Below are 17370 nucleotides of genomic sequence, written 5' to 3' on the forward strand. Positions count from 1 at the left end.
AATAATCTGGCAGTCTGCGTTGTGTCTTTCAGTGCCTGTATCTGCCCAGAGGAAGGGAGTTTCCCGAAACGCGTCGGCAGGCTAAATGTGGGGAAATGATTCGAGTGCTGCCTCCCTGCCTTGGCTTCAACCCCCAGTGAGTGTGACCCAACGGAGGGGCTACCTTTTTCTTTCAAATATTGTGGCCAGGTCCATGTCACGGGCCGCACCACTGCGATACCTGAGCGGGACGCTGCAAGGACACTGGTATTGCAAGATGCGTGACTGGGGGAGCCTTTTGAACAGGTTGAGACGCCTTTTGAACATTGCTGGTCACACAAATGTTTTAAACTTTTTACGGACATTGTACAAGGCACCGCCCACTTGGGTTTTGAGGGTACTACCAGTCCCAGAATGCCATCAGCTCGCCTGCAGAGCATTGAAATAAAGGAGGGAATAATCTGGCAGTCTGCATTGTGTCTTTCAGTGCCTGTATCTGCCCAGAGGAAGGGAGTGTCCCAAAATGCATCGCCAGGCTAAATGTGCGAAAATGATTCGAGTGCTGCCTCCCTGCCTTGACTTCAACACCCAGTGAGTGTGACCCAACAGAGGGGCAACCTTTTTCTTTCAAATATTGTGGCCAGGTCCAGGTCACGGGCCGCACCACCGCGATACCTGAGCGGGACGCTGCAAGGACACTGGTATTGCAAGATGCGTGACTGGGGGAGCAACGCGCCAAGATCCGGATGGCACCGCGGTGGTGTCTAGCAAGTTGCCGCACTGGTGTGGCCATCCTACAATGCTGAAAGTCGGCGTGGGGCGCCCCGTTGGCCTGTGAGTTCGCGTCAGTAGCGGACCGATGTGCGAATAGGCCGAAGGCAGCACAACGCGCCAAGATCCGGATGGCACCGAGGTGGTGTCTAGCAAGTTGCCGCACTGGTGTGGCCATCCTACAATGCTGAAAGTCGGCGTGGGGCGCCCCGTTGGCCTGTGAGGTGGCGTCAGTAGCGGACTGATGTGCGAATAGGGCCAAAGGCAGCGCAACGCGCCAAGATCCGGATGGCACCGAGGTGGTGTCTAGCAAGTTGCCGCACTGGTGTGGCCATCCTAAAATGCTGCGCCGAAAGTCGGCGTGGGGCGCTCCGTTGGCCTGTGAGTTCGCGTCAGTCAGTGGGGGTTGTTTGAGGATCTGACTGCATTGGAAAGCAATGTGATGCTGTGCGTCGCCCCCAAGATGAAGGTTCCTCGGCTGCAGTGGGGCGCCCCTTGGTGTTTCACTCGCTATGCAGCTGAGTTGCGTGCGCACTGGCGGCGAATAGGCCGAAGGCAGCACAACAATATTTTCTGAATAGAAGACACCACAAGGCGCTGAGATTCGGTTGGCACCGAGGTGGTGTCTAGCAAGTTGCCGCACTGGTGTCACGGGCCGCACCACCGCGATACCTGTGCGGGACGCTGCAAGGACACTGGTATTGGAAGATGCGTGACTGGGGGAGCCTTTAGAACAGGTTGAGATGCCTTTTGAAAATTGCTGGTCACACAATTGTTTTAAACTTTTTTACGGACATTGTAGAAGACACCGCCCACTTGGGTTTTGAGGGTACTACCAGTCCCAGAATGCCTTCAACTCACCTGCAGAGCATTGAAATAAAGGAGGGAATAATCTGGCAGTCTGCGTTGTGTCTTTCAGTGCCCGTATCTGCCCAGAGGAAGGGAGTTTCCCGAAACGCGTCTGCAGGCTAAATGTGGGGAAATGATTCGAGGGCTGCCTCCCTGCCTTGGCTTCAACCCCCAGTGAGTGTGACCCAACGGAAGGGCACCCATTTTCTTTCAAATATTGTGGCCAGGTCCAGGTCACGGGCCGCACCACCGCGATACCTGATCGGGCCGCTGCAAGGACACTGGTATTGCAAGATGCGTGACTGGGGGAGCCTTTTGAACAGGTTGAGACGCCTTTTGAACATTGCTGGTCACACAATTGTTTTAAACTTTTTACGGACATTGTACAATGCACCACCCACTTGGGTTTTGAGGGTACTACCAGTCCCAGAATGCCATCAACTCACCTGCAGAGCATTGAAATAAAGGATGGAATATTCTGGCAGTCTGCGTTGTGTCTTTCAGTGCCTGTATCTGCCCAGAGGAAGGGAGTTTCCCGAAACGCGTCGGCAGGCTAAATGTGGGGAAATGATTCGAGTGCTGCCTCCCTGCCTTGGCTTCAACCCCCAGTGAGTGTGACCCAACGGAGGGGCTACCTTTTTCTTTCAAATATTGTGGCCAGGTCCAGGTCACGGGCCGCACCACTGCGATACCTGAGCGGGACGCTGCAAGGACACTGGTATTGCAAGATGCGTGACTGGGGGAGCCTTTTGAACAGGTTGAGACGCCTTTTGAACATTGCTGGTCACACAAATGTTTTAAACTTTTTACGGACATTGTACAAGGCACCGCCCACTTGGGTTTTGAGGGTACTACCAGTCCCAGAATGCCATCAGCTCGCCTGCAGAGCATTGAAATAAAGGAGGGAATAATCTGGCAGTCTGCGTTGTGTCTTTCAGTGCCTGTATCTGCCCAGAGGAAGGGAGTGTCCCAAAATGCATCGCCAGGCTAAATGTGCGAAAATGATTCGAGTGCTGCCTCCCTGCCTTGGCTTCAACCCCCAGTGAGTGTGACCCAACAGAGGGGCAACCTTTTTCTTTCAAATATTGTGGCCAGGTCCAGGTCACGGGCCGCACCACCGCGATACCTGAGCGGGACGCTGCAAGGACACTGGTATTGCAAGATGCGTGACTGGGGGAGCCTTTTGAACAGGTTGAGACGCCTTTTGAACATTGCTGGTCACACAATTGTTTTAAACTTTTTTACTGACATTGTACAAGGCACCGCCCACTTGGGTTTTGAGGGTACTACCAGTCCCAGAATGCCATCAACTCACCTGCAGAGCATTGAAATAAAGGAGGGAATAATCTGGCAGTCTGCGTTGTGTCTTTCAATGCCTGTATCTGCCCAGAAGAAGGGAGTTTCCCGAAATGCGTCTGCAGGCTAAATGTGGGGAAATGATTTGAGTGCTGCCTCCCTGCCTTGGCTTCAACCCCCAGTGAGTGTGACACAGCGGATGGGCTACCTTTTTCTTTCAAATATTGTGGCCAGGTCCAGGTCACGGGCCGCACCACCGCGATACCTGAGTGGGACGCTGCAAGGACACTGGTATTGCAAGATGCGTGACTGGGGGAGCCTTTTGAACAGGTTGAGACGCCTTTTGAACATTGCTGGTCACACAAATGTTTTAAACTTTTTACGGACATTGTACAAGGCACCGCCCACTTGGGTTTTGAGGGTACTACCAGTCCCAGAATGCCATCAGCTCGCCTGCAGAGCATTGAAATAAAGGAGGGAATAATCTGGCAGTCTGCGTTGTGTCTTTCAGTGCCTGTATCTGCCCAGAGGAAGGGAGTGTCCCAAAATGCGTCGCCAGGCTAAATGTGCGAAAATGATTCGAGTGCTGCCTCCCTGCCTTGGCTTCAACCCCCAGTGAGTGTGACCCAACAGAGGGGCAACCTTTTTCTTTCAAATATTGTGGCCAGGTCCAGGTCACGGGCCGCACCACCGCGATACCTGAGCGGGACGCTGCAAGGACACTGGTATTGCAAGATGCGTGACTGGGGGAGCCTTTTGAACAGGTTGAGACGCCTTTTGAACATTGCTGGTCACACAATTGTTTTAAACTTTTTTACTGACATTGTACAAGGCACCGCCCACTTGGGTTTTGAGGGTACTACCAGTCCCAGAATGCCATCAACTCACCTGCAGAGCATTGAAATAAAGGAGGGAATAATCTGGCAGTCTGCGTTGTGTCTTTCAATGCCTGTATCTGCCCAGAGGAAGGGAGTTTCCCAAAATGCGTCTGCAGGCTAAATGTGGGGAAATGATTTGAGTGCTGCCTCCCTGCCTTGGCTTCAACCCCCAGTGAGTGTGACACAGCGGAAGGGCTACCTTTTTCTTTCAAATATTGTGGCCAGGTCCAGGTCACGGGCCGTACCACCGCGATACCTGATCGGGATGCTGCAAGGACACTGGTATTGCAAGATGCGTGACTGGGGGAGCCTTTTGAACAGGTTGAGACGCCTTTTGAACATTGCTGGTCACACAAATGTTTTAAACTTTTTACGGACATTGTACAAGGCACTGCCCTCTTGGGTTTTGAGGGTACTACCAGTCCCAGAATGCCATCAACTCGCCTGCAGAGCATTGAAATAAAGGAGGGAATAATATGGCAGTCTGAGTTGTGTCTTTCAGTGCCTGTATCTGCCCAGAGGAAGGGAGTTTCCCGAAATGCGTCGGCAGGCTAAATGTGGGGAAGTGATTCGAGTGCTGCCTCCCTGCCTTGGCTACAACCCCCAGTGAGTGTGACCCAACGGAGGGGCAACCATTTTCTTTCAAATATTGTGGCCAGGTCCAGGTCACCGGCCGCACCACCGCGATACCTGAGCGGGACGCTGCAAGGACACTAGTATTGCAAGATGCGTGACTGGGGGAGCCTTTTGAACAGGTTGAGATGCCTTTTGAACATTGCTGGTCACACAAATGTTTTAAACTTTTTACGGACATTGTACAAGGCACCGCCCACTTGGGGTTTGAGGGTACTACCAGTCCCAGAATGCCATCAACTCACCTGCAGAGCATTGAAATAAAGGAGGGAATAATCTGGCAGTCTGCGTTGTGTCTTTCAGTGCCTGTATCTGCCCAGACAAAGGGAGTTTCCCGAAACGCGTCGGCAGGCTAAATGTGGGGAAATGATTCGAGTGCTGCCCAAGATTTCACATTGCGACTTGCTCGAGTCAAGAACCTCGAAAATCTATTATAATCTCGTAACTTCAATTGTTTGTTTTACTAATTTTATGTATTTTTAATGTGCGTGGGTATCATAGAGACGCTTGCCTATGTGTTCTACTAATACGATTAATCCTTGTCCCTAAAATGGCCGCTGCTTGCCTTTTCGTTTCTGCGCATGCGTAAGGCACAGTCACGTGTAGAGACGCAGTCACATTTTTGGAGGGAAAGGGTGCGCATGCGTAATACACAGCTTTCGTGATAACGTGGTGATGCTCGTGCAGATGCTCTCATTTCAGTGTATATATTACTAATGTCTAATTGCATAGTATATTTTTATGATGATATGTCTGAAGTATAAATTCACGACGTGTAATACATTCATTTATTTTTATGTACTAATTTGTTTTCGCTTACTTTTCATGTATCCTCGGCACTGAGGGGTGATGGGGCTGGGGAGTCCATCTTGGAGGGTACTTCTGCGCAGAATCAATCGATGATGCGGTGGCATTGAAACCAAGCCAAAGAAGGTTGATGCCAGAGCCAGCATGGGAACATGCACCTTCCCCCAGCAAGAGCATCTAGATTGTACCCTATTGTATCAAATTGTATTCTTTCCATTGTATTCCCTGCGACTTCTCGTGGGAACCCCAATCTTGCTAGGCGGCACCCTAGGATGCTAAGTAGGGCTTGTAATAGTCTGTTCTGATTGGTGTGTTAACCAAATCCTACCTTAGGACCAATCGAAATTTGGGGATTCTGACACTTTGCAACATTGGGGGGTGGTACCCTGTCCCAAAACAGTATATCTACCCTGGGTTCATCTAGGGAAATTGTCCGACTTGTCTGAATAGCTGACCTGTCACTGACCCAACGCACTCAATAGGTGACTTGAAGATACAGAGCGCTGCGGAGCACTCTGTCCGTATCTGACCATAGACTAAGGTTTTACTAAACCTTAAAAGTGCTGGCGGAGCACTTTGCTGGGAGTTCGCTGACCCAATCGGGGTCCTGACTGATAGCTGCAGAGAGGGTGGAGCGCAGGCGTTGCTTCCAAACTGCGGGTGCTGGTTGTGTCCTGGTGTTCCTGTCCTGATCCTAATCTGAGGGTTTCCTGTCCTGTCCTGGGTGTCCATTCTGCACCTGCTGTCCATTGAGGGGTATCCTTCCTTGAGGGTTTCCTGTCCTTAACTGACCCGTGGCCAGGGTTTGGTTTTTCACACCAGTCTAGGTAAATATTGCTCTGAAACTCTTGAAACTGCACCTTTCTATTTTTCTGTCTTTGCTTCAATAAAGACATATCTTTGCATATGATAAGTTTTTCCATGCTTTCCGCAACTCATTGCATCTCGTGAAACGTATGCATTTATTTTCATAACGTGTTTCCTATGTTACCCTACATTTTAGAAATTATTTTCGCCATTGCAGTTTGCTATTTCTTGATATGGTCACTAATTTTCTCTCACAAAACTTTACTGAAGAAACCTTGAATTAGTCTAATTTCTCTCTCAGTTGGTTTTCTATTGCATTAGCCTTTAAACATAAGTGATTGCCCTTAGAGTTCTTTTATACAGATATGTACTCTTTGCAAAATTGATTTTAGACTGTCTCCTCGTAATGGAGTGTATGTTCTAAAGATTTTAATTCTGAGATAAAGCTTTTAAAACTTCTCAGTTGTCCGTGGTCATTTCATGAAATAAATCACAGGTTCACATGTTGGGATTGTATTTCGCTGCCTTTCCTTTTACAGCTAGCTCCCTGATCCATTGTGGTCATAGGTACCCGTAACAGTGGATGGTAAGTCGGGTACACTGGAAAATAGAAAGGGAACTCACAATTATTGGTAGTAGATTGTGACGTCATCCGATCAATGTATATGGTGATTTGAAATATATGGGCCCGAAGCCGGAAGTGGCGAAATTATTGGTCGGGTGACCCGCGATCTCTAGCACTGCCTCCCTGCCTTGTCTTCAACCCCCAGTGAGTGTGACCTAACGGAAGGGCTACCTTTTTCTTTCAAATATTGTGGCCAGGTCCAGGTCACGGGCCGCACCACCGCCATACCTGATCGGGACGCTGCAAGGACACTGGTATTGCAAGATGCGTGACTGGGGGAGCCTTTTGAACAGGTTGAGACGCCTTTTGAACATTGCTGGTCACACAAATGTTTTTAACTTTTTACGGACATTGTACAAGGCACCGCCCACTTGGGTTTTGAGGGTACTACCAGTCCCAGAATGCCATCAACTCGCCTGCAGAGCATTGAAATAAAGGAGGGAATAATCTGGCAGTCTGAGTTGTGTCTTTCAGTGCCTGTATCTGCCCAGAGGAAGGGAGTTTCCCGAAACGCTTCGGCAGGCTAAATGTGGGGAAATGATTAGAGTGCTGCCTCCCTGCCTTGGCTTCAACCCCCAGTGAGTGTGACCCAACGGAGGGGCAACGTTTTTCTTTCAAATATTGTGGCCAGGTCCAGATCACGGGCCGCACCACCGCGATACCTGAGCGGGACGCTGCAAGGACACTGGTATTGCAAGATGCGTGACTGGGGGAGCCTGTTGAACTGGTTGAGCCGCCTTTTGAACATTGCTGGTCCCACAAATGTTTTAAACTTTTTACGGACATTGTACAAGGCACCGCCCACTTGGGGTTTGAGGGTACTACCAGTCCCAGAATGCCATCAACTCACCTGCAGAGCATTGAAATAAAGGAGGGAATAATTTGGCAGTCTGCATTGTGTCTTTCAGTGCATGTATCTGCCCAGAGTAAGGGAGTTTCCCAAAATGCGTCGGCAGGCTAAATGTGGGGAAATGATTCGAGTGCTGCCTCCCTGCATTGGCTTCAACCCCCAGTGAGTGTGACCCAACGGAGGGGCAACTTTTTTCTTTCAAATATTGTGGCCAGGTCCAGGTCACGGGCCGCACCACCGCAAGACCTGATCGGGATGTTGCAAGGACACTGGTATTGCAAGATGCGTGATTGGGGGAGCCTTTTGAACAGGTTGAGACGCCTTTTGAACATTGCTGGTCACACAAATGTTTTAAACTTTTTACGGACATTGTACAAGGCACCGCCCACTTGGGTTTTGAGGGTACTACCAGTCCCAGAATGCCATCAACTCACCTGCAGAGCATTGAAATAAAGGAGGGAATAATCTGGCAGTCTGAGTTGTGTCTTTCAGTGCCTGTATCTGCCCAGAGGAAGGGAGTTTCCCGAAACGCGTCGGCAGGCTAAATGTGGGGAAATGATTCGAGTGCTGCCTCCCTGCCTTGGCTTCAACCCCCAGTGAGTGTGACCCAACAGAGGGGAAACCTTTTTCTTTCAAATATTGTGGCCAGGTCCAGGTCACGGGCCGCACCACCGCGATACCTGAGCGGGACGCTGCAAGGACACTGGTATTGCAAGATGCGTGACTGGGGGAGCCTTTTGAACAGGTTGAGACGCCTTTTGAACATTGCTGGTCACACAAATGTTTTAAACTTTTTACGGACATTGTACAAGGCACCGCCCACTTGGGTTTTGAGGGTACTACCAGTCCCAGAATGCCATCAGCTCGCCTGCAGAGCATTGAAATAAAGGAGGGAATAATCTGGCAGTCTGCGTTGAGTCTTTCAGTGCCTGTATCTGCCCAGAGGAAGGGAGTGTCCCAAAATGCATCGCCAGGCTAAATGTGCGAAAATGATTCGAGTGCTGCCTCCCTGCCTTGGCTTCAACCCCCAGTGAGTGTGACCCAACAGAGGGGCAACCTTTTTCTTTCAAATATTGTGGCCAGGTCCAGGTCACGGGCCGCACCACCGCGATGCCTGAGCGGGACGCTGCAAGGACACTGGTATTGCAAGATGCGTGACTGGGGGAGCCTTTTGAACAGGTTGAGACGCCTTTTGAACATCGCTGGTCACACAATTGTTTTAAACTTTTTTACTGACATTGTACAAGGCACCGCCCACTTGGGTTTTGAGGGTACTACCAGTCCCAGAATGCCATCAACTCACCTGCAGAGCATTGAAATAAAGGAGGGAATAATCTGGCAGTTTGCGTTGTGTCTTTCAATGTCTGTATCTGCCCAGAGGAAGGGAGTTTCCCGAAACGCATTGGCAAGCTAAATGTGGGGAAATGATTCGAGTGCTGCCTCCCTGCCTTGGCTTCAACCCCCAGTGAGTGTGACCCAACGGAGGGGCAACCTTTTTCTTTCAAATATTGTGGCCAGGTCCAGGTCACGGGCCGCACCACCGCAAGACCTGATCGGGATGTTGCAAGGACACTGGTATTGCAAGATGCGTGATTGGGGGAGCCTTTTGAACAGGTTGAGACGCCTTTTGAACATTGCTGGTCACACAAATGTTTTAAACTTTTTACGGACATTGTACAAGGCACTGCCCACTTGGGTTTTGAGGGTACTACCAGTCCCAGAATGCCATCAACTCACCTGCAGAGCATTGAAATAAAGGAGGGAATAATCTGGCAGTCTGCGTTGTGTCTTTCAGTGCCTGTATCTGCCCAGAGGAAGGGAGTGTACCAAAATGCATCGCCAGGCTAAATGTGCGAAAATGATTCGAGTGCTGCCTCCCTGCATTGGCTTCAACCCCCAGTGAGTGTGACCCAACGGAGGGGCAACCTTTTTCTTTCAAATATTGTGGCCAGGTCCAGGTCACGGGCCGCACCACCGCGATACCTGAGCGGGACGCTGCAAGGACACTGGTATTGCAAGATGCGTGACTGGGGGAGCCTTTTGAACAGGTTGAGACGCCTTTTGAACATTGCTGGTCCCACAAATGTTTTAAACTTTTTACGGACATTGTACAAGGCACCGTCCACTTGAGTTTTGAGGGTACTACCAGTCCCAGAATGCCATCAACTCACCTGCAGAGCATTAAAATAAAGGAGCGAATAATCTGGCAGTCTGCGTTGTGTCTTTCAGTGCCTGTATCTGCCCAGACAAAGGGAGTTTCCCGAAACGCGTCGGCAGGCTAAATGTGGGGAAATGATTCGAGTGCTGCCCAAGATTTCACATTGCGACTTGCTCGAGTCAAGAGCCTCGAAAATCTATTATAATCTCGTAACTTCAATTGTTTGTTTTACTAATTTTATGTATTTTTAATGTGCGTGGGTATCATAGAGACGCTTGCCTATGTGTTCTACTAATACGATTAATCCTTGTCCCTAAAATGGCCGCTGCTTGCCTTTTCGTTTCTGCGCATGCGTAAGGCACAGTCACGTGTAGAGACGCAGTCACATTTTTGGAGGGAAAGGGTGCGCATGCGTAATACACAGCTTTCGTGATAACGTGGTAATGTCTAATTGCATAGTATATTTTTATGATGATATGTCTGAAGTATAAATTCACGACGTGTAATACATTCATTTATTTTTATGTACTAATTTGTTTTCGCTTACTTTTCATGTATCCTCGGCACTGAGGGGTGATGGGGCTGGGGAGTCCATCTTGGAGGGTACTTCTGCGCAGAATCAATCGATGATGCGGTGGCATTGAAACCAAGCCAAAGAAGGTTGATGCCAGAGCCAGCATGGGAACATGCACCTTCCCCCAGCAAGAGCATCTAGATTGTACCCTATTGTATCAAATTGTATTCTTTCCATTGTATTCCCTGCGACTTCTCGTGGGAACCCCAATCTTGCTAGGCGGCACCCTAGGATGCTAAGTAGGGCTTGTAATAGTCTGTTCTGATTGGTGTGTTAACCAAATCCTACCTTAGGACCAATCGAAATTTGGGGATTCTGACACTTTGCAACATTGGGGGGGTGGTACCCTGTCCCAAAACAGTATATCTACCCTGGGTTCATCTAGGGAAATTGTCCGACTTGTCTGAATAGCTGACCTGTCACTGACCCAACGCACTCAATAGGTGACTTGAAGATACAGAGCGCTGCGGAGCACTCTGTCCGTATCTGACCATAGACTAAGGTTTTACTAAACCTTAAAAGTGCTGGCGGAGCACTTTGCTGGGAGTTCGCTGACCCAATCGGGGTCCTGACTGATAGCTGCAGAGAGGGTGGAGCGCAGGCGTTGCTTCCAAACTGCGGGTGCTGGTTGTGTCCTGGTGTTCCTGTCCTGATCCTAATCTGAGGGTTTCCTGTCCTGTCCTGGGTGTCCATTCTGCACCTGCTGTCCATTGAGGGGTATCCTTCCTTGAGGGTTTCCTGTCCTTAACTGACCCGTGGCCAGGGTTTGGTTTTTCACACCAGTCTAGGTAAATATTGCTCTGAAACTCTTGAAACTGCACCTTTCTATTTTTCTGTCTTTGCTTCAATAAAGACATATCTTTGCATATGATAAGTTTTTCCATGCTTTCCGCAACTCATTGCATCTCGTGAAAAGTATGCATTTATTTTCATAACGTGTTTCCTATGTTACCCTACATTTTAGAAATTATTTTCGCCATTGCAGTTTGCTATTTCTTGATATGGTCACTAATTTTCTCTCACAAAACTTTACTGAAGAAACCTTGAATTAGTCTAATTTCTCTCTCAGTTGGTTTTCTATTGCATTAGCCTTTAAACATAAGTGATTGCCCTTAGAGTTCTTTTATACAGATATGTACTCTTTGCAAAATTGATTTTAGACTGTCTCCTCGTAATGGAGTGTATGTTCTAAAGATTTTAATTCTGAGATAAAGCTTTTAAAACTTCTCAGTTGTCCGTGGTCATTTCATGAAATAAATCACAGGTTCACATGTTGGGATTGTATTTCGCTGCCTTTCCTTTTACAGCTAGCTCCCTGATCCATTGTGGTCATAGGTACCCGTAACAGTGGATGGTAAGTCGGGTACACTGGAAAATAGAAAGGGAACTCACAATTATTGGTAGTAGATTGTGACGTCATCCGATCAATGTATATGGTGATTTGAAATATATGGGCCCGAAGCCGGAAGTGGCGAAATTATTGGTCGGGTGACCCGCGATCTCTAGCACTGCCTCCCTGCCTTGTCTTCAACCCCCAGTGAGTGTGACCTAACGGAAGGGCTACCTTTTTCTTTCAAATATTGTGGCCAGGTCCAGGTCACGGGCCGCACCACCGCCATACCTGATCGGGACGCTGCAAGGACACTGGTATTGCAAGATGCGTGACTGGGGGAGCCTTTTGAACAGGTTGAGACGCCTTTTGAACATTGCTGGTCACACAAATGTTTTTAACTTTTTACGGACATTGTACAAGGCACCGCCCACTTGGGTTTTGAGGGTACTACCAGTCCCAGAATGCCATCAACTCGCCTGCAGAGCATTGAAATAAAGGAGGGAATAATCTGGCAGTCTGAGTTGTGTCTTTCAGTGCCTGTATCTGCCCAGAGGAAGGGAGTTTCCCGAAACGCTTCGGCAGGCTAAATGTGGGGAAATGATTCGAGTGCTGCCTCCCTGCCTTGGCTTCAACCCCCAGTGAGTGTGACCCAACGGAGGGGCAACGTTTTTCTTTCAAATATTGTGGCCAGGTCCAGATCACGGGCCGCACCACCGCGATACCTGAGCGGGACGCTGCAAGGACACTGGTATTGCAAGATGCGTGACTGGGGGAGCCTGTTGAACTGGTTGAGCCGCCTTTTGAACATTGCTGGTCCCACAAATGTTTTAAACTTTTTACGGACATTGTACAAGGCACAGCCCACTTGGGGTTTGAGGGTACTACCAGTCCCAGAATGCCATCAACTCACCTGCAGAGCATTGAAATAAAGGAGGGAATAATTTGGCAGTCTGCGTTGTGTCTTTCAGTGCATGTATCTGCCCAGAGTAAGGGAGTTTCCCAAAATGCGTCGGCAGGCTAAATGTGGGGAAATGATTCGAGTGCTGCCTCCCTGCATTGGCTTCAACCCCCAGTGAGTGTGACCCAACGGAGGGGCAACCTTTTTCTTTCAAATATTGTGGCCAGGTCCAGGTCACGGGCCGCACCACCGCAAGACCTGATCGGGATGTTGCAAGGACACTGGTATTGCAAGATGCGTGATTGGGGGAGCCTTTTGAACAGGTTGAGACGCCTTTTGAACATTGCTGGTCACACAAATGTTTTAAACTTTTTACGGACATTGTACAAGGCACCGCCCACTTGGGTTTTGAGGGTACTACCAGTCCCAGAATGCCATCAACTCACCTGCAGAGCATTGAAATAAAGGAGGGAATAATCTGGCAGTCTGAGTTGTGTCTTTCAGTGCCTGTATCTGCCCAGAGGAAGGGAGTTTCCCGAAACGCGTCGGCAGGCTAAATGTGGGGAAATGATTCGAGTGCTGCCTCCCTGCCTTGGCTTCAACCCCCAGTGAGTGTGACCCAACAGAGGGGAAACCTTTTTCTTTCAAATATTGTGGCCAGGTCCAGGTCACGGGCCGCACCACCGCGATACCTGAGCGGGACGCTGCAAGGACACTGGTATTGCAAGATGCGTGACTGGGGGAGCCTTTTGAACAGGTTGAGACGCCTTTTGAACATTGCTGGTCACACAAATGTTTTAAACTTTTTACGGACATTGTACAAGGCACCGCCCACTTGGGTTTTGAGGGTACTACCAGTCCCAGAATGCCATCAACTCACCTGCAGAGCATTGAAATAAAGGAGGGAATAATCTGGCAGTCTGCGTTGTGTCTTTCAGTGCCTGTATCTGCCCAGAGGAAGGGAGTGTACCAAAATGCATCGCCAGGCTAAATGTGCGAAAATGATTCGAGTGCTGCCTCCCTGCCTTGGCTTCAACCCCCAGTGAGTGTGACCCAACAGAGGGGCAACCTTTTTCTTTCAAATATTGTGGCCAGGTCCAGGTCACGGGCCGCACCACCGCGATACCTGAGCGGGACGCTGCAAGGACACTGGTATTGCAAGATGCGTGACTGGGGGAGCCTTTTGAACAGGTTGAGACGCCTTTTGAACATTGCTGGTCACACAAATGTTTTAAACTTTTTACGGACATTGTACAAGGCACTGCCCACTTGGGTTTTGAGGGTACTACCAGTCCCAGAATGCCATCAACTCACCTGCAGAGCATTGAAATAAAGGAGGGAGTAATCTGGCAGTCTGCGTTGTGTCTTTCAGTGCCTGTATCTGCCCAGAGGAAGGGAGTGTACCAAAATGCATCGCCAGGCTAAATGTGCGAAAATGATTCGAGTGATGCCTCCCTGCCTTGGCTTCAACCCCCAGTGAGTGTGACCCAACAGAGGGGCAACCTTTTTCTTTCAAATATTGTGGCCAGGTCCAGGTCACGGGCCGCACCACCGCGATACCTGAGCGGGACGCTGCAAGGACACTGGTATTGCAAGATGCGTGACTGGGGGAGCCTTTTGAACAGGTTGAGACGCCTTTTGAACATTGCTGGTCCCACAAATGTTTTAAACTTTTTACGGACATTGTACAAGGCACCGTCCACTTGAGTTTTGAGGGTACTACCAGTCCCAGAATGCCATCAACTCACCTGCAGAGCATTAAAATAAAGGAGCGAATAATCTGGCAGTCTGCGTTGTGTCTTTTAGTGCCTGTATCTGCCCAGAGGAAGGGAGTTTCCCGAAACGCGTCTGCAGGCTAAATGTGGGGAAATGATTCGAGTGCTGCCTCCCTGCCTTGGCTTCAACCCCCAGTGAGTGTGACCCAACGGAAGGGATACCTTTTTCTTTCAAATATTGAGGCCAGGTCCAGGTCACGGGCCGCACCACCGCGATACCTGATCGGGACGCTAAAAGGACACTGGTATTGCAAGATGCGTGACTGGGGGAGCCTTTTGAACAGGTTGAGACGCCTTTTGAACATTGCTGGTCACACAATTGTTTTAAACTTTTTACGGACATTGTACAATGAACCACCCACTTGGGTTTTGAGGGTACTACCAGTCCCAGAATGCCATCAACTCACCTGCAGAGCATTGAAATAATGGATGGAATAATCTGGCAGTCTGCGTTGTGTCTTTCAGTGCCTGTATCTGCCCAGAGGAAGGGAGTTTCCCGAAACGCATTGGCAAGCTAAATGTGGGGAAATGATTCGAGTGCTGCCTCCCTGCCTTGGTGTCAACCCCCAGTGAGTGTGACCCAATGGAGGGGCTACCTTTTTCTTTCAAATATTGTGGCCAGGTCCAGGTCACGGGCCGCACCACCGTGATACCTGAGCGGGACGCTGCAAGGACACTGGTATTGCAAGATGCGTGACTGGGGGAGCCTTTTGAACAGGTTGAGACGCCTTTTGAACATTGCTGGTCACACAAATGTTTTAAACTTTTTACGGACATTGTACAAGGCACTGCCCACTTGGGTTTTGAGGGTACTACCAGTCCCAGAATGCCATCAACTCACCTGCAGAGCATTGAAATAAAGGAGGGAATAATCTGGCAGTCTGCGTTGTGTCTTTCAGTGCCTGTATCTGCCCAGAGGAAGGGAGTGTACCAAAATGCATCGCCAGGCTAAATGTGCGAAAATGATTCGAGTGATGCCTCCCTGCCTTGGCTTCAACCCCCAGTGAGTGTGACCCAACAGAGGGGCAACCTTTTTCTTTCAAATATTGTGGCCAGGTCCAGGTCACGGGCCGCACCACCGCGATACCTGAGCGGGACGCTGCAAGGACACTGGTATTGCAAGATGCGTGACTGGGGGAGCCTTTTGAACAGGTTGAGACGCCTTTTGAACATTGCTGGTCCCACAAATGTTTTAAACTTTTTACGGACATTGTACAAGGCACCGTCCACTTGAGTTTTGAGGGTACTACCAGTCCCAGAATGCCATCAACTCACCTGCAGAGCATTAAAATAAAGGAGCGAATAATCTGGCAGTCTGCGTTGTGTCTTTTAGTGCCTGTATCTGCCCAGAGGAAGGGAGTTTCCCGAAACGCGTCTGCAGGCTAAATGTGGGGAAATGATTCGAGTGCTGCCTCCCTGCCTTGGCTTCAACCCCCAGTGAGTGTGACCCAACGGAAGGGATACCTTTTTCTTTCAAATATTGAGGCCAGGTCCAGGTCACGGGCCGCACCACCGCGATACCTGATCGGGACGCTAAAAGGACACTGGTATTGCAAGATGCGTGACTGGGGGAGCCTTTTGAACAGGTTGAGACGCCTTTTGAACATTGCTGGTCACACAAATGTTTTAAACTTTTTACGGACATTGTACAAGGCACTGCCCACTTGGGTTTTGAGGGTACTACCAGTCCCAGAATGCCATCAACTCACCTGCAGAGCATTGAAATAAAGGAGGGAATAATCTGGCAGTCTGCGTTGTGTCTTTCAGTGCCTGTATCTGCCCAGAGGAAGGGAGTGTACCAAAATGCATCGCCAGGCTAAATGTGCGAAAATGATTCGAGTGCTGCCTCCCTGCCTTGGCTTCAACCCCCAGTGAGTGTGACCCAACAGAGGGGCAACCTTTTTCTTTCAAATATTGTGGCCAGGTCCAGGTCACGGGCCGCACCACCGCGATACCTGAGCGGGACGCTGCAAGGACACTGGTATTGCAAGATGCGTGACTGGGGGAGCCTTTTGAACAGGTTGAGACGCCTTTTGAACATTGCTGGTCACACAAATGTTTTAAACTTTTTACGGACATTGTACAAGGCACTGCCCACTTGGGTTTTGAGGGTACTACCAGTCCCAGAATGCCATCAACTCACCTGCAGAGCATTGAAATAAAGGAGGGAATAATCTGGCAGTCTGCGTTGTGTCTTTCAGTGCCTGTATCTGCCCAGAGGAAGGGAGTGTACCAAAATGCATCGCCAGGCTAAATGTGCGAAAATGATTCGAGTGATGCCTCCCTGCCTTGGCTTCAACCCCCAGTGAGTGTGACCCAACAGAGGGGCAACCTTTTTCTTTCAAATATTGTGGCCAGGTCCAGGTCACGGGCCGCACCACCGCGATACCTGAGCGGGACGCTGCAAGGACACTGGTATTGCAAGATGCGTGACTGGGGGAGCCTTTTAAACAGGTTGAGACGCCTTTTGAACATTGCTGGTCCCACAAATGTTTTAAACTTTTTACGGACATTGTACAAGGCACCGTCCACTTGAGTTTTGAGGGTACTACCAGTACCAGAATGCCATCAACTCACCTGCAGAGCATTAAAATAAAGGAGCGAATAATCTGGCAGTCTGCGTTGTGTCTTTTAGTGCCTGTATCTGCCCAGAGGAAGGGAGTTTCCCGAAACGCGTCTGCAGGCTAAATGTGGGGAAATGATTCGAGTGCTGCCTCCCTGCCTTGGCTTCAACCCCCAGTGAGTGTGACCCAACGGAAGGGATACCTTTTTCTTTCAAATATTGAGGCCAGGTCCAGGTCACGGGCCGCACCACCGCGATACCTGATCGGGACGCTAAAAGGACACTGGTATTGCAAGATGCGTGACTGGGGGAGCCTTTTGAACAGGTTGAGACGCCTTTTGAACATTGCTGGTCACACAAATGTTTTAAACTTTTTACGGACATTGTACAAGGCACTGCCCACTTGGGTTTTGAGGGTACTACCAGTCCCAGAATGCCATCAACTCACCTGCAGAGCATTGAAATAAAGGAGGGAATAATCTGGCAGTCTGCGTTGTGTCTTTCAGTGCCTGTATCTGCCCAGAGGAAGGGAGTGTACCAAAATGCATCGCCAGGCTAAATGTGCGAAAATGAT

This window comes from Lissotriton helveticus, chromosome 5_1, assembly GCF_964261635.1.
Source record: "Lissotriton helveticus chromosome 5_1, aLisHel1.1, whole genome shotgun sequence".
NCBI classification, from domain to species: Eukaryota; Metazoa; Chordata; class Amphibia; order Caudata; family Salamandridae; genus Lissotriton; species Lissotriton helveticus.